This window comes from Crassostrea angulata, chromosome 2 (genome assembly GCF_025612915.1).
Source record: "Crassostrea angulata isolate pt1a10 chromosome 2, ASM2561291v2, whole genome shotgun sequence".
Taxonomy (NCBI): domain Eukaryota; kingdom Metazoa; phylum Mollusca; class Bivalvia; order Ostreida; family Ostreidae; genus Magallana; species Magallana angulata.
The window spans coordinates 62805159-62827663 of record NC_069112.1 but is presented as its reverse complement, the minus strand read 5'-3'; the positions used below and the strand labels follow the sequence as shown (position 1 = coordinate 62827663).

The 22505-nt window shown below is 40.0% G+C and overlaps 4 pseudogenes; 2 read left to right on the top strand and 2 right to left on the bottom strand.

Moving 5' to 3' along the window:
- The first annotated feature begins 3611 nt into the window (after positions 1-3611).
- LOC128172631 (uncharacterized) lies at positions 3612-6649 on the top strand (annotated as a pseudogene).
- A 7219-nt stretch (positions 6650-13868) lies between these two features.
- On the top strand, positions 13869-14772 carry LOC128172728 (P2X purinoceptor 7-like; annotated as a pseudogene).
- Positions 14773-14947: 175 nt separating this feature from the next.
- LOC128174644 (uncharacterized) lies at positions 14948-17485 on the bottom strand (annotated as a pseudogene).
- Positions 17486-18073: 588 nt separating this feature from the next.
- LOC128174643 (uncharacterized) lies at positions 18074-20016 on the bottom strand (annotated as a pseudogene).
- Between the last annotated feature and the right edge of the window lie 2489 nt (positions 20017-22505).

Genomic DNA, 22505 nt, shown 5'->3' with positions numbered 1-22505 from the left:
TATCTTTACTCTCGACACAACCGGAAGACCCACTCGTTGCTTTGCAACGAGCTTTGCTCTAGTTAAATTTCTATTTGTCTCTTTGTATGATAAACGATTAAACGCTAGCTTACTTTTATCTACTAGTGTGTTTATCACGTCTTCATGGTAATGATTCACTTTACTACCGAGGGACTTATGCATATACTATTTACACCTGTTCAATTTATATGTATATAATATGTCAAATGAAAATAAATATCATTAATTTTCCTTTATACTGTTCCAATTTATTTTATGCTTATATTACTGATACGGTACGATTATCAAAAGTGTTTAATAACAATATACGCTACAGTAATTCGGATTTATTACGTTTACCGGAAATGGGTTTTCATATAGAAAAAAGCACGAAACTTCGATGAACACTTGAATTCGTTGATCAAATAAAAAACGAAATCCTCGAAAATTGGTGTTTAACGAGTAATGATGACACCACAGTATTTGTTTGTTGGGCGAACTCCAACAGCAGATCTGTATCTTGTGAGAACTTCTAATGCTCTTTTCGAATCAGGGGTCAAAAGAATATACGCCTTCATATTTTTCTAATGTCCGAAAACCTTCCACTAAATCCATCCTGCAAGAATAGAAAGATTATTAGTAACCTATGTGCAAAAATAAAAATCTCTGTATACAATTGTTATCTGCTTTGGCCACTCCTTACAAATATCACAAGTACACTGAATAATAAGTCTTATTAGGGCCCCGCAAGGATTTCACTGTCTGTCCGTCCGTCCGTCAAATTCGGTATGGTAATTCAGTAGGCAGAATCAACAGAAATTCACATGTCAAGCGACCATTTTATATACACATTTTGTATTATTCTAAAGGTTCTATCTCCAAACTCCCTATAATTAGGGCCCTATAGTAATCACTCTGTCCGTCCGTCCGTATGCCTGTCCGTCTGTCACTCTTCCGTCCACAAATTTTCTGGTTTTTAGACGGGGTCACGTGACACCGTCTATTGGTTTACTGTCAGCCGAAGTCTCAAACCGGAAGACACGCGTAGATCACATGAATTGAGTCTACGCGTAAGAAAATAGTGCAGAAAGTTTTCATGCATTTCAGTAAATATGTATCATAAAACACGCATTAAATCTAAAAGTCCTATATGTATAAACAAAATTCTATTTACAAAATAAACAAATAGGTTATTGATCAAAATATTCTTGCTCGGGTGCAGATGTGGAATGCGTTACGTAACTGAATGCACAGCGCCGTTGACGATTCAGTTGGTGTACGAGCTCGTTGATAAATAAAAGAGGTTGATGGTGGAATCGAAATTAAAGTTCCCAAACGCAATGTGCCATTTTTGAAAAGTTGTGAATTTTATTTTGACAATCTTTCACCTGAATACTACCAAACTTCATGCGCAAGCCGAAGTTAAAATCGGGACGGGTTATACACAGATGTTTTACAAATTAAATTGGTATTTCATTGGCTTCCAGTCTACTTGCGGTTTTTTGTTTTTGTTTTTGTTGGAGGCCCTATTGCTTGGTGCCTAATGGTGGCTTTATCTTGTTAGGTAGCAGAAAGCCCTATTATTTGTAGCATTATAACCGTTTAAAGCTGAACACCGCTCGCAAATAGGCACCGTCACACAGGTACCTGGTGTATAAACCCATGGATTTCGTTACACCCGATTGCACATCTGAAACTCGTGGCCCACGTGTAGTGTTCTTTTTGTTGTCTTGGATTTATCTGCATGTAATTCTTATTTAATGTGCATATTATGTATGTAAAACATGCATTGACCAGTTTATTAGATGCACGTTCTCTCCTGTTTTTAAAAGAAGGTGCCTAAAACTTCACTTATTAGCGACCGGGAAACAAGGCGAGGCACGATGTACGCCCACACAGGTGAGACCTTTACAGCGAAATACTTTGAACAGTTAAAATATCTGTGGCTTATATAGAAGTTGTAGGGAGAGCGGTGCTGAAAGAGAAATATGGCGGACAGTGCTATTTACGAGCGGTGTTTAGCTTTAATAGAATCCTAACATAGTTAGGCTGTTACTTAGTGTTTTATATAATGTAATTGGTGTACAATGCATTTATACAAAAGGTGTTGTTCTTCATTGATCTATAAAGATCGCAAATCCGACGCATGTGTTATGGATAGAACAGAACTGTAGTGTAAACGCATTGTATTATTGTATGTGTATTGTTATGCATGACCTCTGACCCTGGTCCACCCCAACCTTACCTGGTCCAACCTACTGGAGCTCCAGTTCCGATTCTGCTGTATACATGTACCACACTACACCTGTTACCTTTTTTCCTTGTATATTGCGATTATTGTCTGTTGTCTGCCGCATATTGTCAGGTAAGACAACAGATATGTGTACTATATGTTTCGTAGTTTCTCGGCTACACAACATTGGCGTCGCCGGTAAACTTTTATCGTATTTTTGTGTATTTTTGGATATTTTTGTCCACACGGCAATACACATATCGCCGTTTGGATTTTCTTGGTCAAATTCGTTTTTGAACAATATTTTTTTTTTGCATTGGACGTTTATTATAAGCGTCAGGTGCGTTATTCCTACAATTTGACCGGTAATTTCATGTTTTCATAGTGTGTTTTTGTAACGGCGTACCGACAGTTAGCACGTGCGTTGTCGTGATGTTTTCTTATCGGAACTCAATATTGTCATTATTTTTTCTGTTGTGTATTGTCGTTTACTTGCATTTTCATAAGCGTACTTAGAACGAAATTTAGTATAATTCGTCTTGTATTTTTGTCACTTGTGTTTCTGTAAACACGTGGGTGACCGTTTCTCATGCATGATAAGCGTGAATTGTAAAACGTGTTCAAGAGTATAAAATTTTCGTAGTTTTTCAATTATTTTTCGTATTTATGTAGTATATTGTCACACTCAGGCATTTATCTAACTTTGAAAGTCATATTTGTAGTTATTATTACCTAGAGAATGTTTTTCATATTTTTGACATTTTGTTTACTGTACCGGTCGTCTTGTCTGTCGCCATTTTTAGCGCCAAATCGACTGTGACGTTTTAAAGTGAAAGTAACTTTTACTTTCGATTTCACTTTTCTGAAGACGTGTTTGTTTACATTAGACTAGTTAGTAGTTTATAAACTATATTTTCAAGCTTTAGTTAGTAGTTTTGAGTAAGGTTATTATAATGTTTCCTGAACATTTACTTTATTCATTAGGAGAGTTGATATTTTGAAATATTTTCTTGAACTCTTTTTGCTGCTGTTGCAGTATATCAGTTTTGGGCAGTTCAGGATATCATAAGGTCTTTTCATATCTATTGACAATTATATTGTATTTTTTAAAATTACACTAAAGGGGAAAAATTGTTTATTAAAAAAAGAAGAGAATTTTTGTTTTTTTCTAAATTTTTCAAACTGTTTTTTCACTCAATTAGGTTATTTTTGTTCAGTCTCTGTTTTAAAACAAGTTTTTGAATTTTAGATATTTCTTGTATTTGTCAAAATTAGTTCAGGCTTTGAAATTACTAAAGTAAGAACTGATTACTTGTGATCACCAGCATGCAGTCAACCATGCAGTCAATAATGGACAAATCATTGACTTACCATCAATATGATCAACAAGATGTATTCTAATTCAATCAACGTTGGATATATTAGTGAGGGGGTGAGTGCACAGAGTGCATTTCAGCAACCATTAGTAGGTCCAGTGTCTACAGGCCAACTTTCCCTGCAGACAGGTGCAGTGCTACATGGTCATAATGCCCCTCCAGGATTCACCCAACATTACAATCACAGGATGAATCTCTGCCATTCAGTCAATTGAAAGGTGACTGAAAGGTAACTGAAATGTTACTGAATGGCTTATGTGTGCCATTCAGTCACCTTTCCAGACCATTCAGTTATCATTCAGTTGACTGAATGGCAGAGATTCATCCTGTGAATGGAATCCCTGCACCATGTGGAACACCATATTCAGCTCAATACCCTCCACAAAGTGCTATTCTAAATTCATCAGGGGTAACGCCGAGTGTTTCAATCGGACCAGAAAATAACAACACAAATATGTCAGTTGGATGTTCTTCCATGACACTAGGAGGTTATTTACCGTCGAATGCCAATGGAGTGATGCCAACTGGATATACCGTTTCAAGGGCCACTGGAACAAGTTACACTGATACATTTTCCCAGGCACAGGGTGGTTCGACTGGTTCCATACCGTCAAGTGTTCAGGGGTTTAAATGATGCCATACCAAACAACATCATGTCTAAGTGGATTTCCTTCCCAGGCACCAAGCAGTTTCCAGTCATTGGTTTCACAGACATCAATACTACCGACCACTAGTGTACCCATACTACAAAGCAGCTACATACCATTCACTGGTCAGAGAACAATTGTCAACATAGTACCATCTACTACCAATGTACCCATACCACAGGGTGATTATGTACCGTTTAATGGTCAGGATACAAATGACAATATTGTACCACTTACAAACAATACATCCATACCACAGGGTGGTTACGTACCAATTAGTGGTCAAGATACAAATGTAAATATTGTACCATCTACCAACAGTGTACCTATACCACAGGGCATCTATATACCGATGAATAGTCATAGTACGAATCTCAACATGGTACCAACTGCATATACCAACAGTACTCCTATACCACAGGGCGGTTAATTACCGATTAGTGGTCAGAGTACAAACGTCAATAATGTACCACCTACAAACAACACATCCATACCACAGAGTGGTTACATACCAATTAGTGGTCAAGATACAAATGTCAGCATTGCACCACTTACCAACCTTGCAGCTCTACAATATGGCGGTGTCATACCATTCAGTGGTCAAGGTACAAAATCAAACCTGGTAACAGCCACTACACCACAAGCGGGTTACATTTTATGTACTGGTCAAGGTGTTGATCTCAAGGTTATGTCACAAACATTGTATCCACCAGTTCAATCAACACAGAACTCAAATACTTCCAACCAGTATCCGCCGTGTACACCAAATCATGTTGTGCAATACAGCACTAAACAACAGGTACTGACACACAATCATATTCAACCACCACCAGGTTTCCAGCAACTGCAGCCACAACAAGGTTCACAAACACCCAGTCAGTTTCTTCAATGCACACAACAGCAGACTGTACAATACAATCAACAGCTTAACATGCAACCATTGAGAACACAATTTCAACCTACACAGCAGGTTAACTCTCAACATATAACAACACAAGATCAGCTCACACAACAGGTACATGCTCCGACATTGGCAACGCAAAATCAGTTGACACAACAGGTTTATACTCAGGCATTGCCAACACCCATCAGCATTCAGCAGCAACAACAACACAACTTACAGACACTACTCAATCAGAAGACCACTCCAACACAGCAGTACACCATTCAACAATTGCAAAATGCAAGTCATCTTGGTCAAGTACATCAACAAACTCAAATGCGAGATGTACCATGTCAAATACTGCAAAATGTACCATGCCAAAATACATGTATGGCACCAGCTCTGATGCAGCATCTGACCCCAGGCCTAACAGATCAAGTCAGTCCGACTCTGTTAAATGGCAGTAACATACCTCCCCCTGGAGCAGGTTTGACAGTTACGGATAGCATTCAGTACCAAGTCAATCCGGCAAAGTTGCAAGGTGTGATTATGAACCACTAATGGCTTCAGCCAGTACTGAATCTATTACTGGAAATGTGGAGAAGATTTCCAAGATGCAGATGTTTTTGCTACAATTCTGAGTCGGTCCAGACAGTGGGCGCTTTAAAACCGCTAACTGTTGAGGTATCTGACCAGAGTTCTTCTTCATTGTCTGGCAATATTCTTGAAACAGTCAAAGCAAGCATTTGTTCTGACCATGCACGGATAACACAGCCCTATGGATCTAAGCAAACACTAATGTTATTGCAGCAGTGCCAACAACCACATTTGCAAAGTGTGCATGCACCACTTCTTGCACTTCAATTGCCTTCTCAACAAAATATGGAACAACAACCTCACCAGCAAATCATGTCACTATCACCACAACAACAGTTTGCAGTTGGCTCACAAGAGCAGCACCTTCATATGGTGTCACTGAATACTATGGAGAAACAACATGCATCAGTGTTATCTGCACAACATTTGTCAACCCAGCAGTTAGCATTAGGTAACATTGACGCAAGAAGTAGCGGAAGACAAGAAGTTTGTGGTGAAGATGATAGGCAAGGTGTTTGCAATGAACATGAAATGTCAGATCTTGCTGAGGCACTGACTGATGGAAGAGAGCAGCCAGAGGTGTTTGATACACAAGAACATGACGCTTTGCTGCGGACAGTCAAGAGACACTATGTTGAGGTCTACCAACGGCTGCCACCCTGAAGAATTATGTCGACTCTTTGGTCACAGACATGCAGACCATCACAAAAAGAATGGAAGCAATTGATATTGAGCAGAATCATCTGAAATATGACTGCTAGTGAGAAATAACTGTAAATTTGTTATTAACTTAGTATGATTCATTAAGCAGAATGTTACATGTATCAAGACATTTGCAGCTGCTGATAAATTTATGTTATTGACAAACCAGTATGAACAACAATTAAATCCTCATAAGAATAACTTAAATATGTAGATCTGACAATCATTATTTTTTAGTAAACATTGTTTCCAAGCCAATTTTCCTATTAGAAACTTGTAATTACATGTATTAGTTATGTAATATTTGCTAGTAGTTTTCATAGTTAAGTATAAACAAAATATCGGTACAATGTGCATTTTGTTTCAATATGTAAGATATATGCATTATGTTCTGAACAAGTCAGTAGAATGTTATATGCTTGTCATTTGCACTACTGATGTTCAATATACTTAGATTATCATAGTACCTGTTACTGTATGTTATTCATGTACATGTACCTTGTATTTCAGTCGATGAAGAAGTTGAGTTCCAAGATCAGGGTCACGTCACATTTATAGTTTATCATTAACAGTATACTTTGTCATGCAGCATCTTATAGTTAACATTCCCTGTCCATGTTTTCTTATTTTTGGTTGTTTATATTTTGATACAGTGTGTAGTTGAAAGAAGCATTCCTTTTCATGTAAAACTAGTTAGTTTTGTTATTTATTATACAAGAAATAATTTGTTAGTCAAGAAAGGGTGATTGTCATAATTAGATTTAATCCATTTTGTGCTTTGAATACCGGGTAATTGGTATTTGATAGCTCTCTGTTACTGTTAAGTTAGTAAATCTACCGGTATATATAGGAAACATCAGCTACTGCTTCAACATCCTCAAAGGCTTGTATAGACATACATACAAACAATTCCGGATTCTGATATAATGCAACAGAAGACCATTTCCAAGTTACAGAAAAGTCAGCTAAATCAACAGGACTTTTCCGAAGTTCATGACGGAGCAGAATGTTCTGCGGATCATGAGACGGCGGACTAAGAATGTTGGTATTTTTTTTTTTAAATAATTCCTCCAAAACATGTTTAGAGAAATTTTAGCATATATTTCAGTATCTTGTATTGTCAACCTTTTTTAAAAAAAGATTACCTACTGTAGTATATATACCCACATCTTTTTGTTATAAAACGGGGAGGAGTGTAGTGTAAACCCATTGTATTCTTGTATGTGTATTGTTATGCATGACCTCTGACCCTGGTCCACCCCAACCTTACCTGGTCCAACCTACTGGAGCTCCAGTTCCGATTCTGCTGTATACGACACTACACCTGTTACCCTTTTTCCTTGTATATTGTGATTATTGTCTGTTGTCTGCCGCATATCGTCAGGTAAGACACCAGATATTTGTACTATATGTTTTGTAGTTTCTCGGCTACACAACAGAACCCAAGTATTTTGGTTAAAGTTTGACATAATCGTAAACAGTATTGACCCCTTCCTCGATCTCGTTACATATTCAAGCGAGTTAAGACATCGTGAATGAGTTGTATTATTTATCAACGAGTGTATTCAGTCATTTATATGTATTAAAAAGTGTGTGAAACTTTAGAGTATGTGACGAAAAACTTGTGCGCAAGCTGTTCTACTGTAACTTAAAGCTGAACACCGCTCGTAAATAGGCATTGTCCGCCATATTTCTTTCCAATTCGCCTTTCATTCCAGAACCCCTATATAAGCCTTTTGTTAGTTAACGGTCGAACGCATTTCGATGTTCGGGTTTCACCTGTGTAGGTGCTACCCACGCTTTGCCGTCGTAAATAAAGTCCTCGAACACGCTGACCGAGTACTCGCGTACCATTTCGCAATTAGTGAAGAAAGACTCCAAGTAAAAAATGGCATCAATTGCACAGGTTAGTGCTATGCAACAAATACAGCAAAATGCCATAAATGCAGTAAAAATATAAGCAAACTAGCACAGCCATTCTCCAGAAATGGTTCCAATTATGATATAATGTTGTCGCCAGCATTCATCACAAAATTATTATTTGCCGTTTAATGTATTTGGCTGATACTTTTCTCAGGAGATATCTACAGTAAAAATTACAAATTTTGATACCAAACAATATGCATTTGAAGTGTCAAATGATGTCAAATTATTTCAATAAAAAATCGGTTTGTGTATTTTTCAGCATGTCGCACGTGAATATTTCAATTTTACTACAATACTAAATAGCATTACGGTGATGAAAGAGACAATTTAAACTCATTTTTTATTTCAGCATCACATAGCGTGTTTTGTCACTAAACACCTGTTGATAAAAATCTTTTCTTTCTTTTTTCCCCCCGATTTATATATTGTCGCTGAAACAGTCCTGATTTCCGTAACACGTGTTTGACTTAAAAGTAAGCGATGATATTCAAAACAATATCTATTGATATTATAGTAATTAAATGTCATAGGCATATTAAAAGAAAAATATATACAATTTACAGTCGAAAATCTATGTGATTTTTTCATCATCGATTATAAAATTGAAAATTGAGTTTGACGCATTTCAAGGCCTGACTTCCGTAACGCCATATTCAACTAAATTCATGGCATTTGAAAAACTTATTCATGATGCCTTTGGAGTATACAGTGTTCCAAAGCTATCTATCATCATCTGTAGAAAAATAATGTAATAGCATGGTACAGTGAGAGGAAAATTTACTAAAACCCCTGACCGGCGTAACGTATGACATCCGTAACAGTATTTTTAATCAGTGATATATGGCTCGATTTTCCATCGATAATAATTTGGATTGTTAAGCGAAACAGAACATGAGTTTAGAAAGTAAAGGAACTTTGATATTCTTAACTGAAGCAATTAATATTCTGATTCAAAGTGCATTTTTAAGAAAAATATGATGAGAGTGTACTAAACTATTGAAAAAATATGAATCATTATGTGTGGATTTATCTGTTTTAGTTTATCATTTGACAATATTTTCTAAATATTTGCTGCAGCGTTACGGATATCAGGGGGAAAAACAGATTTGGCATCTGTTCATTCCAGTGCTTCTTATGTATATTTTCCACGACGGATAATCTATTCTTATGTTTTAAAATCAACAAAGTGGTCATTTTTTATGTAATATTAGCATAATATGCAATTTAAAGTTTACTCTATTGAAATATAGTGCATCAAGCTTATTGTTTTCTACAACATGTGATTTGATAAAAAAAAAATATCAGGTGACCAAAATATATTTGGCTTTTCAACGTTACATTAATATGCATGCATGTTTATATCGAAATGGTATGATTCCCGGATCAGAATATTTGATAAATACTCTGTTCATGATTTTTTTTTAAACATGATTAGTTACGGATGTCAGTATTTTAAAGAACTAATACCCGAAACTAAAACTAGTAAGAGTTTATATATACTTGCGAAAAACAGACCTTATTTAGTTGACTTATTAGTAACAATACATATACATATGTATATATTTGCATTAATGCATTATATGCGTATATACATTAATGCAAAGCAGGCAAACATGGAGAAACATAAGTGAAAATCCGAAAAAGGTGAGATGTGGATTCAGTCAACCCATATTTAAAGGGGATAAGACCCCACTTCCTCCACATAAAAAAGGAAGTTTAGGAAGATATAACCATTAAAATTCATGACTATTTAAAACATCATAGGAGTAGGTATTTGTGAAATGATAATCTCTGACATCCGTAACGAACCATCCAAGCTTTTTATCAAATATAAAAAGACAACCGATTTATATGTTTGACTTTTTACCGGTATATTTCATAATTGTGTTTGGGACATCAATCAGAGCATGCAATTTTAATACAATTAGGTATTTCACTATTTTAGACAGATATTTCATGTCAACATTTTTAAATCTATGTAATGTTGATTACATACTAATTAAAGGAAAGAAATTTTATAAAAAGCGTGATTATTAAGTTAAAAATGTATTTTCTACAATGAATAACCTGTATTTGATTTTTATTCTCTAATATTTGGTTGTAAAATGTATTGGAAAAAATAATTCTCCATGAAAAAGGTCATTTGCTAACTTCCGTAACTTTGGGTCATTATCTTTAAAAATCCTTCTGACATCAATTTGTGATGTACAATTTCTCAACATCTCTATATTAATGTTCTGTTGTTTCAATATTTTAATTAAAATCATTGAACATATGAAATTGTTCCTAGTTTACATTTGAATTTGAATGAAAGATGATGCATTATTTTCTTTTTTATTATTGAAAATAAAGATTTTCTTAAAATAAAGATATTTTTGAAAATATGTTCCCCTTAAATTTAAATTCTTCATGATTCTGTCAAATATGTCATTCGTATTCAATATGATATCAAACAAAGTGGCTAGTGATGTTTACTGTTATTGTACAGGCCGAGGATTAGTTGCATTAATTCACTTCTGACTTCCGTAACAGGGTTTTTAATATGGTCTTCAAAATCAAATATTTCGTGAACGAAGAAATTTTGGTGAGTCAAATTTCATAATTATATCGGCGAATAGTTGTACTTCAATATTATTACAATTAAAACACGAATATCAAAAGTTCAATTTTTCACTGAAAGCAATCCCATATTTGGAACCATTTCTGGAGAATGGCTGAGCAATGCAAGATAACCGACACATGTACACATTCGACTACAATGGTCAGGGTCAACAAAGTGCTTGAAAGACAAGCGATATGATTGCATTCACTAGGGAGCATTCATTATTTTATTTGCAAAATGAAAGTACAAAATGTAGGAGCGGATCTACTTTTCTTTATTATACATTATATGAACATATCATCATGCATGGCGTTTTCAAATTTTTGGTGAATAATATGCTTAGTATTTTTTACATGATGAAAGACAATACTGATAAAACCTAACACACATGCATTTTTTGAGGATGCAAGAAATATTTTAATTCTTTCCACATTTATGTACAACTGATAATGTATTGTTTTGAATATAATTTCATTTTCACAGTTATCATTAATTTATAACAAAAGAATTAAAATGCAAGAACATGCAGATTTACAATTTTTGGAAAAGACACATGCATTATTTAACATCAATGATTATGTATGTTTTTATTGTTTATGCATATAGCAATTAGATGCAATGTACATTGAGAAATTGTTATGGTTTGATACACATTTTTATAAGGTATATCATGACATATTAATAAGGTTTATTGTTATCATAACAATGAGTATAACTTCTCACAGTCTAGCTACTAAATTTCACACTGATTTCTCTCTCTCTCTCTCTCTCTCTCTCTCTCTCTCTCTCTCTCTCACACACACACACACACAAACACACACACGCACACACCACGCACTTTCTCATTCAGATGTATGTATAAAGAATAATCAAAATACTGGTACACAATTTATAACAAGAGGCCCATGGGCCTTATCGTTCACCTAAGTAACTGCAGTGTGGCTTTTTATAAATTCTTAAAAAAAAATTATTACAAAATTGTTGCAAAACATATAGTGAAATAAATGAAAAAATCTTAAATACAAAATAAATAATTGGTCGAAGTTACACCACCCTACCCTACATAGTTATTAGAGCCCTGCTTTAACACCAGAACCCCTGACCCAGGGACCATGAAATTCATAATTTTGGAAAAGGGACTCTTCCTCATCATAATAACTATCTTCTTATTCATCGGATTAATACCCTGGAGCAGAGGAGAAGATTTTCAAAGAATTACTGCATTCTTTAAGAGCCCCACCCTTACACCAGAACCCCCGACCCAAGGGCCATGAAATTCACAATTCTGGAAGAGTGACTCCTCCTCATCATAAAAATATACTAATTAGTTCATCTGCAGAAAATTTCGGAGCAAAGAGAAGATTTTTAAATAATTACTGCATTCACTTAGAGCCCCCCACCCACCCCCCAACGCAAGAACCCTGACCCAGGGGCCATGAAAATCACAAATTTGAAAGAGGGACTCTTTCTCATCATAAATAGGTACTTAATTTATGGGCAGAATATCCAGGAGCTGAGCAGAAGATTTTAAAAGCATTTATGTATTTTCCGTAAATAATCATTACAGCCCCACCCTAACACCAGAGCTCCTGACCTTGGGGCCATGAAATTAACAATTTTGAAAGCAGCATTCTTTCTTATCATAACTACAGTACCAATCAGACCCAACCTTACAGAAAATAAACCCCAACTAAAACCTGGATTTACTCTGGGTTAACTAGATTGAACCCAGAGTAAACACGAACTGAAGAAAACCCACAGTGGAAACGGAGAGTAAACCCAAATCAGAAGTATACTCCTGAAAGCAGACACTACATGCGTATTCGGAATATACAAGGGACAGGTATTACAGGCAGTAAGATGGTAAGAAAAAAGATGGGTCTGCTTCAAACTTCAGTGCGTACAGTTGACCCCTAAAGCAATTGCCGAGTAAACCCAAAGTAACTCCTGCGTAAACCCAAAGTCAACCCTGAGTGGACCCAAATTTTCAAAATTAAACTCAAGAGTAAACCCCAAAAGTAATCCCAGGGTTAATTTAGGTTTACTCTGGTGTTAGCTAGGTTGGGTCTGATCGGTACTGTATGTACTAGTTTATGGGCCTGGAGCAGAGGAGAAGATGTTTAAAGAATCAATGCATTTTCACTATATAAATATCAGAGCCCCACTCTAGCGCCAGAACCCCTGACTCTGGGGCCATGAATTTCACCATTTAGGTAGAGAGCTCAATGCTTATTACAATCTTGCAAGCAGTTTGACTGTTTGATGTCAAGGAGTAAAAAAGAAGATTTTTTAAAAGATTGCATTAATTTTGATGGTTTTAGCCCCATCCTTCAGGCCCCGGAGGGGCAGAGGCCCTAAATTTAACAATTTTTACTCCACTTTTACCAAAGATGCTGTAAGCCAAATTTAGTTGAAATTAATTCAGTGGTTCCAGAGAAGAAGCTAAAAATGTTAAAAAGTTAACGACTGACGACCAACAAATGACGTACAACGACGGACAAAAACAAATAGCAATAGGTCACCTGAGTGACTCAGGTGACCTTAAAAAAAGTATCAAAGAAATTGCAGCATGTTATATATGCCCATTTTTCACAATCAAAAGATTCTAATCTGATCCTTACAAGACAAGCAGAGCATTGAGCATCATAAACCATTCACTTGAGATATACATGTACTACATAAACATGTACTACATACAATGTAACTATACATAAATAAGCAAGGACAATTTTTGTCTCTCTGATCATGAAAAACAAACACACTGTATGAAAAAAAAACATTGAACTTGCAACTAATTATATATTATTGACTATTTGTTAAACTTTTGTAGAGGTGTTGTCCCTGTGATAATAGAGGCAAATGTAAAAGCTGTGTCTGCAAAATAAGAGGCTGTAACAACTGCATGAACCCACTGTGTGAATTCAAGACAAATGCTACAGTAAGTATTATACTTGTAAATGTACATGTATTTTCGAGGAGCGTTGTTCATAAGTACAGGTGTTCACGCTTCCATTACAATGAGGTCCTTCTGGATTGGAAGGAATAATGCTCGAGTTCGTTCACTTCTTTTTCTTGTTGTATCGCTAGGTTCGATTTAATCTATACGCAGGGAGGAGTGCAAGGAATGTGAGAGCTGATAATCAGCCCAGTGTAAATGACACGATGGCAGCTCAAGCTAGACCTGAAAATATATCAAATGAGTTGGAATGCATTAATCTAATGGTAATTATTCAAATATATTTCGAGGTACTGGCATAAACATTTTAAAGATAGCAATTTGCATTTTATTGATAACAGTTTTTTTTATAATTTTAGGCTGCAGTTGAGATCAAATGAGAGCTGTCATGAAGGCGTCCATTGCAGCTGGTCCAGAGTATATGCAACGGTTTATGATGTGACAGCAACAGGCTACTGGACAGGTTTCTGGTAGTTCCAATTCAAATGTGCCATGGTGTTCATGTGGAGTTTGTCATATTTTTGATGATCCTCGCATGAACATCTGCTGCAGGCAATCTCCATGCATTACCTCAAAGCCTGAATTTCGCAATTTGTGCTTGAGGCATGATGTGCTGGGGGTTGCAATCATATTGAATTGGAGCTACAGAACTAACCAGGACCCTAGTTTTTCTATGTCCACTTTCAGAAATCAAGCATACAGAAATTTCATTTTGTGGCAACATGGACGTCTTGGTGCAGGAAGAGGCATTCCTGTACCAGCCTGTGTATGTCGTACAGTGCGTCAGAGGTTCCCAGAGCCTAATGGGCAGTACACTGGGTATCACTCGGCACATTCAGACTCTGATTAATTCCATGATAAAATAATGCAAAAGATTGTATATAAAGTATATATTTCTCTATATTTATTTAATATAACTATTTATTTCACACAAGTTTGAATTGTAATTAGCTTTTCACTGTTCATAATGATTGTTATAACTATAAACGCATTTCTTTAACTAAATCCAAAATAAAGATGCTTATTTACCTGTTTTTCCTGCTTTCCATACATGCTAAAAGCAACTTTGATCCTGGATTTTGCGTCCCAGATAAATTAGGCTGAGAAGACCTCAAACTCAGCTCCTTCTCACTTTTCATGTAATTGGACAAAGGCTTCCCATATGTTTCCCTCATGCAGGCTACCATCAAATCTGCAACATGCAAATCAAAATACTCATGAATAATAAATATTTCATGAAAATTAGAAAAGAAATCATATTCTTCAATAATATTGGATTATACTGGTATGCAGATTCTTCTTATGCATTTTTATCTACTGTAGAAGCAGAAATATTTCTTGAGGATTTAATTTTGTTTTTTCGTTGTTAGTATTATTCAACGTCCATGACAATTTTAAATCCAATTATTAATAAATACAGACTTAATACATTTTAGAGATTTCGTTATAATGAAATTAAATCCCAACGAAATATTATTTGGTTTAAAAACAACCAAATTTTAACCCAACGAATATGAGCTTCTACAGTATTTAATTAAGTTACCATAGAAAAAAACAATACACCAAGAGATTATCTTTAGGAAATTTAAATAATGTACACTGTACAACAATTATAACATAGAACTTAAATTATATAACTTTTTAAGAGGACAGTCAAAATCAATTTTGCCTGGAATATACTTGTACTCTTTAGGACATTTTTGCGTGGACCCTGAGGTCCGAGCAGAAAATATATAAGCGAGGTTAAACCGGATGCTATGGGGAAAATTCAGCCTGCGCATGAGCTAGCCTGGTTCCTGTGCGTAATGGGTAGCTCAGGGAACCAGGCTAGCACACGTTTATCTGAATCGGGGTCGGGATTCCGTGCCATATGCACACATAAGTTCAAAGGCGCTATAATTGTAAAGTTGTCGGTAAACAGTACAGAAACAAAGTGTTCTTTTTAAAGAAATGATTGGCATGTGATATGAACTTTCAATATTATGAAATAAGTTATTGTTATGCCGAAACTACAACATGCATCAAATAGCATAATTTGCAATGCATGTTTTGTTGTTTTCCGAATACACATGTAACTTAACTTTACTTTTATAGTAGGCGAGGCTAGAGAACATCCCGATTGAATTGTTTTAAGCGTTTAAGTATAATTGAATAATTATGTCACTGTATAAAAGTTTAAATCTCAAGAAAAATGCATCAAAATATAAAATTTTTAATTTACACAAAGCTGTCACTGCATAGTTAAAAAAGTAGTGCGAATCGTAATGTATGCGCAAATAGTAGAATTCACCGAATGCTTGATACTATACATGCAAGCTTCATTCATAGATAGATCATAATTATTTCAGAAGTATGAATCCTTTAAATGCTGAGATAAAAAGTCAGGGCTATACATACATGTATACGTAATACAAAGTACAAATTTAGTGGTTAAAAGCAGAGGGCTAGAGTCAGTGAAATTTCTAGTAATCTGAAGGCTTTCACGTTTTTGTTGGAAACACATGCAAATGGTCCACGTATTGTAGTCCTTTTTTAAAGGACAACAACTTGTTTTTTTCATAAGCAACCCACTGTTTTGTACGTCTTGAGACCTGTGCTTGGACATATGGTTCTCCATCTTCTCTTACACGCACTGCCCTTCCCAGGTGGTTTTTATGGTCTAAGATAGCCAACATATTTCGTATATGATAAGAATCAGGAAAAAGAATTCTGTTTGGGACAGTAGTGCAGGAGGGTGTGACTGAACAAGTTTTCAATGGCCCAAGTCTGTCTGCAGTTGGTGTAGTACTTTAAAGACCCACACCACTCCCTGTTTGTAACTATCTTCCTGAAAAAAAAACAAGAAAAAGAGTGTTAGAGAAAAACATAAAAACCTGTGCACATTGTGATTTCAGAAGTCTAATATTCATTACACGGTACCATCTAATATAGTAGGTAACACTACTTTAAATGTTTCCTCTATTGCTGAGTTGCATTTGGTATTGACAAATTGAATGTGTTTAAAAAATCATAATTAACCATCATCAAAATTTTGAACTTATAAATTGTAGGTTTTAATTATTATTTTTTAAAATAACATGTTCTTCATTAGTTTCTTTCTGAATGAATGAACTGCAGGAATGCACAGTTACTTAACACTTCCATATCACTCAACCGACTGCATTTTAGCAGCCCTGGATAATGTATAGTTAAGATAATGTATAGTTAACATGAAGCTTAATACATCATCTATACAGTGTGGCTCTTTTAATCCTAAGATTCCTACGCTATGTCGCTTGTTACTTGTGCGAAAGTAAAAATTGTTGAGTTGTGTAGTCAATTTTGATGATAATAGAAAGAAGAGAAAGCGTGCTTCCGTCCATCTGAAGTCGATACCCAATGTTGTGATACATATAAAATAGATAGGCGCCTAGCGATTGGTTGAGAGGACAGTATATGTTCATCAGTTTATTAATAAAAATGAGTGCCGCTTGTAAACAATGTGGCCGGATAGCGTTAGCTAAGATATTATAGTGTTTTTACACCTATATCATATGTGGGTTGCCCCGAACTTACCGATACATAGCTGATTTGGTCTGTATTGGAATACGGCTTGTTCTCGTTCAGGCAGCAGTCCAAAGAGTGATCGGGGTCTTCGCCACGGGCTCCCGCCAGGTGACGTCACAGCCCGTCATCATAGGTAACTCGTCCTTGGAGTAGTCGACAACCACTACACTCCCCTCCGTTTTCTTCGAAGGGACTCGGCCCACACTACCAGTGGGCCGGCTCCGTCCACTCCACTAAGCTGGACTTACAACCAACACATCACCAGGGGGCGCGTAACGCCCATCCCAATCAATACTGGGATCAACAACCCTCACTTTTACGAGTTCAGAATATGGGCAGATGGGGCCATACAAGACATGATGGCCTCCGCCCAATAGAAAACGCCAACTATTAACCGTCCAGGAAACAGGGTCGGGGGGGGGGGGGGGACATAGGAGGGCGGGTACCTACCACTCCTCCAGGATCAAGATGTGGACCCGGCGGGCTCCAGCATATCCGCGAGGGTAGTCTACTGCTATGTACCCTCCTGTCGCAGTCCCAGGTGGCGGGCGGGGGAACTCCGGAGAGAACTCTACTCCCCTCGCTCTTCCTGCAACCCAGGGGGATCAGGGCTCCAAGGCGCCAACCAGCTCATCTTCGGACGAGGTCGGGTCTGGGCCATAGTCCTCCGGCTCCTCCTCGGGCGGGGTCGCTGCTTCATCTACTTCGGTCTCCTCCCGTCTGAAGCTCTCTCGAGGGGTAGTCGCTTCCTCGTCCTCGGACTCCTCCTGTCTGAAGCTCTCTGGAGGGGTAGTGGCGTCCTCGTCCTCGTCCTCCTCCAGGCAGATGCTCCCCAGGACTGGGGGATCAGGGGCATCCCAGTCCTCATGGCAAGGAGCCGGGGGCGGGGGTGGCAAGAGCCTAAACATACCGTACTGTGACAATGGGTGTCCGCTGACTGTCTCGTTGCTCCACAGCTCCCGGTAGGCCCTCCTTAGGTCCGGGCCCAACCGGGAAACTAGATGTGCCTGAACCCTCCAATGTAACAGGAGAGCGGGATGTAGCCGACCGAACAGGGCAAATCGGTGAGGGGGGTCCTCCCCCACGAACCGGCACAGTGCCTCCATGGCCCGATTCAAATCGCTGGGAACACCGGCGGCGGGCTCCTGGAACACTTCGCCTGTTGGGACGTCCCTCGCCAGGTCCTCTGGAGTGGCTCCTTCCCCCAGCAGGTGGTGAGACATCCACATAAGCACGCGGTACCGGAGGCTGGCCCCCGCCTCAGGGGGCACAGACCTCCGGAACACTGGATGTAGGTGGGCCACTGTCACATGAGTTCTCATGGTGCGGGTCCGCACCAGGCACCCCAGGAACGGGCAAGTCGAACTCGGCCCTCTCGAACCTCTCCTCCTTGCGGCCCCCGGTGGTGGGGGGGCCTGCGGGGCCTCTTCTTCATCGTAATCATCGTCATCTCTGTAAAACAAAAAGACCCTATTAATAGATATTCCCCCCATACACGTCGGACACACGAACTGGTCCATAGTGGTGGCGTCCTCCGGCGAGACACCCACACACAAGCCGTGGTACCAGCGGTCGCACTGGTCACACTGGACCATTAGTTTTCCGTCATCAGGACGATGACAGAGGCAATAGAGCTCGGTATCTGTGGATGTTTCTGGGGACTTTTCTGTGGTATCAGAGGATGACTGGCTGGGCCTCGGGGGTCGGTCTCCTCCTCGATAGGGTTCCTCAGGAGTCTTACCCCGCTTCCGAGGACGTCCTCTGCGGCGAGCGGGTTGAGGCCGACAGTTATCACCTTCAACTGGGCCCTCGATGGCTCTTTTTCCCTGAGAAGTCGAACCTTGCGCCTCGGAATCTTCATCAGATCTTACATCACATGGTGAACCACTCACGAACTTCTCCTGATATCGGGCCAGCCACAAGGGAATATCCCTGTCGTTACACTTCTTAAGGCGGTCGTGGTTTGCCACCATCACAGCTGTCTTAGTCTTCACACGGTAAAGGTAAGGTGACAGCCTCTTGAGGATGATTCCTGGGCCCTTCCAGGATGGGCTCAACTTCCGGCACTTGCCCTTAACAGTCGCCGTATCTAGCAGGTATACCAAGTCACCCTCCTCAAAGGGGCGGGTGGCTGCCTTAATGTCAAAATCCCTCTTCATCCGCTCTTCCGAGGTGTTCAAGCGTCTACGGGCGGTCTCATGCGCCGACTGTATCCTCTCCTCTAGATCTGTCACATAAGTACCAACATTCACCGGATCCTCTTGAAGGGGAGGCCTGTACATTAAGCTGGCTGGTGTGTTAACTTCCCTGCCCAACATCAGTTTATTGGCGGTGAAACCAGAGTTACGGTTCACTGCAGAGCGCAGAGCCCCGGCTATCTGTGCAAGATGCTCATCCCAACAATCCTGGGCCTTGTCAATATAGCATCTGACAGCATCCATGAGAGTCCGATTATAACGTTCAACCTGTCCGTTAGCCGACGGGCGATAAGGGGTGGTACGAGCCTTGTGGATCTCCAAGAGTTCACACACCGCCGTGAACAGCTTGCTCTCAAAATTACGCCCTTGGTCTGTATAGATCTGGAATGGGCACCCAAACCTAACGAAGAACTCATTTACCGCGGCTGTAGCTGTAACCTCGGCCGTCTGTGAAGGGAGGGGAATGCATTCCACCCATTTTGTGAACTGGTCTACCATGACCAAGACATACTCATTTCCCCTCGGAGTCCGTGGAAGTGGTCCTAAGAAGTCCAGGTGCACCCTCTCCATGGGTGCCCCAGCATGGTACTTAATCATCTCCGCCCTGGCGTGGCGCTGGGGACGTTTGTTTCTACTACAAGGGCCGCAAGTACTGACAAAGTTCTCAGCCTCTCTCATCATTCTGTACCAAAAGAAGTGCTCCCTCAGCCTGGCTTTAGTTCGTTCGATTCCCTGGTGTCCAGCTGCCGGCACCTCGTGGCAAAGGCGCAGTACCTCTCGTCTCAGGTCACGGGGCACAATCAAAACTCTTTTCTTCTCTCCCCCCTCCTCTATCTCTTTCCAAAGGACTTTGTCACTATCCAGATATAACAGATTCCTGTTGATGTAGTAGTGTTTCACAGCCGGGCTGGTCAGAAACAATTCGCCCTCATCTGGTCCCAGTTCTCCCTCCAACCAATCCAAGATCAAGCCTAACTCTGGGTCATTAGACTGGCTAAGACTCATCTCCTTAGGGGTGAGGCCTACAAGTGACGTCGGGCCTTCGAGGTCCGCTGGAGAGACTCCCATCACGCAAGCGAACTGAGGGTACCTGCTGATCCGGATATGGGTCCTACAAGGTCCATCCGGGCTACTCTCGCCCTCAGAGTCAATCTCAGGATAGGGAAAACCGCCAGTCCGTCCCAGAAGTCCTCCAGATACATATCCGAGGGCTATCTCACTGACCGATGGCTGGGCTTCTCCTGATGCACGGCCGTCTACTGTCCCCTCGAGCTCGTCCTCCGGCAAAGGAGAGTAGATCCAACTTCCTGGCCTAGCAAGCGGGGCTACATCGTCTACCTCATCAGTAAATACATTCCACAATTGATGGGCTCTGGTGCACTTGCGACATCCACCGCAGGGCAAATCACTAAGATTCAAAGTGAAGTCCACCCCCTGACATCTGGAAGACATGGTTGGTCGAGAAAGCGCGTCAGCATTCACGTGACGCTTACCGGGCCGATGTTGGATGACCATATTGTACTGGCTGAGCTCCTCCAACCAACGAGCTAGTTGATCCTGGGGGTACCTTAAGTTCAGCAACCAGATGAGACTATGGTGGTCCGTACGTACAATAAATCTCCGGCCTAGTAGATAATGGCGATACATGCGTGTGAACCGGATGACGGCCAGGAGCTCTTTCCGAGTAGTACAGTATTTTTTCTGCTCCGCGGACAAGGTGAGGCTCCCGTAGGCTATGGTTCGCTCCTGCCCCTCTTCAACTTGGCACAGCTCAGCTCCTATGGCTTCTGCAGACGCATCTGTGTCCAGCACAAACTGATCATTGGCTGTAGGCAGAGCCAGTACCGGGGGTGAAGTGAGGGCTCTCCGGAGGTTCTCAAAGGCTGTCTGCTGCTCAGGTCCCCAGACAAAGGGTTTCTTGCCAGTGATGTTATACAGCGGATGTGCCATCTGAGCAAAGCCAGCAATAAACCCTCTATGGTAATTGGCGAAGCCTAGGAACCGCTCCACCTCCTTAACAGTAGTGGGAGTCTCCCAATGCTTCACGGCCTCTATGTATTCATCCCCCATTTCTACTCCCGTTCCACTGACCTGCCTTCCCAGAAACTCCACTCGGCGCCGGAACAGCTCACACTTCTTGGGCTTGAACTTCAAGTCATAATCTCGGAATCGCTGGAACACCTGTCGCAAGTTAGCCAGGTGGTCATCAAAATCACTCCCCAGCACCAGGGCGTCATCCAAGAAGGCCAGAACGATACTCCAGGTCAGCCCGCGTAACACTAAATTCATCGCCCGGGAGAAGGTAGCAGGGGCATTACAGAGACCAAACCCCATTCTCCGGAACTCAAATAGGCCATACCGGGTAATGAAGGCAGTTTTCTTTCTGTCCTTGGGGCTGATCATAATTTGATGAAATGCGGAGTTAGCGTCTAGCTTCGAGAACCACACATTTCCCGAGAGGGTATCAAGGCACTCATCAATGAGGGGAAGGGGAAAAACATCCTTCCGGGTGACATTGTTCAACCGGCGGTAGTCGAGACACCACCTGACTTGTCCGTCCTTCTTACGGATGAGGACTGGCGCTGAAGCCCACTCGGACATGGAGGGCTGGATCACTCCAGCGTCAAGCATCTTTTTGAGGTGCGCCTCCTCTTCGCCCGCAAAGAACACAGGAGTACGCCGCATCCTCTCCTTGACTGGCGGTGCATCTGCAATGTCAATCTCATGCTCAAGAGCAGTGAAGTTTCCAAAATCAAACTCACTCCGGGCAAACACATCTTGGAACTCAGACAGCAGGCTAGCAAGTTGGGACCGCTCCTCATCACTCAACTCCGCAGAG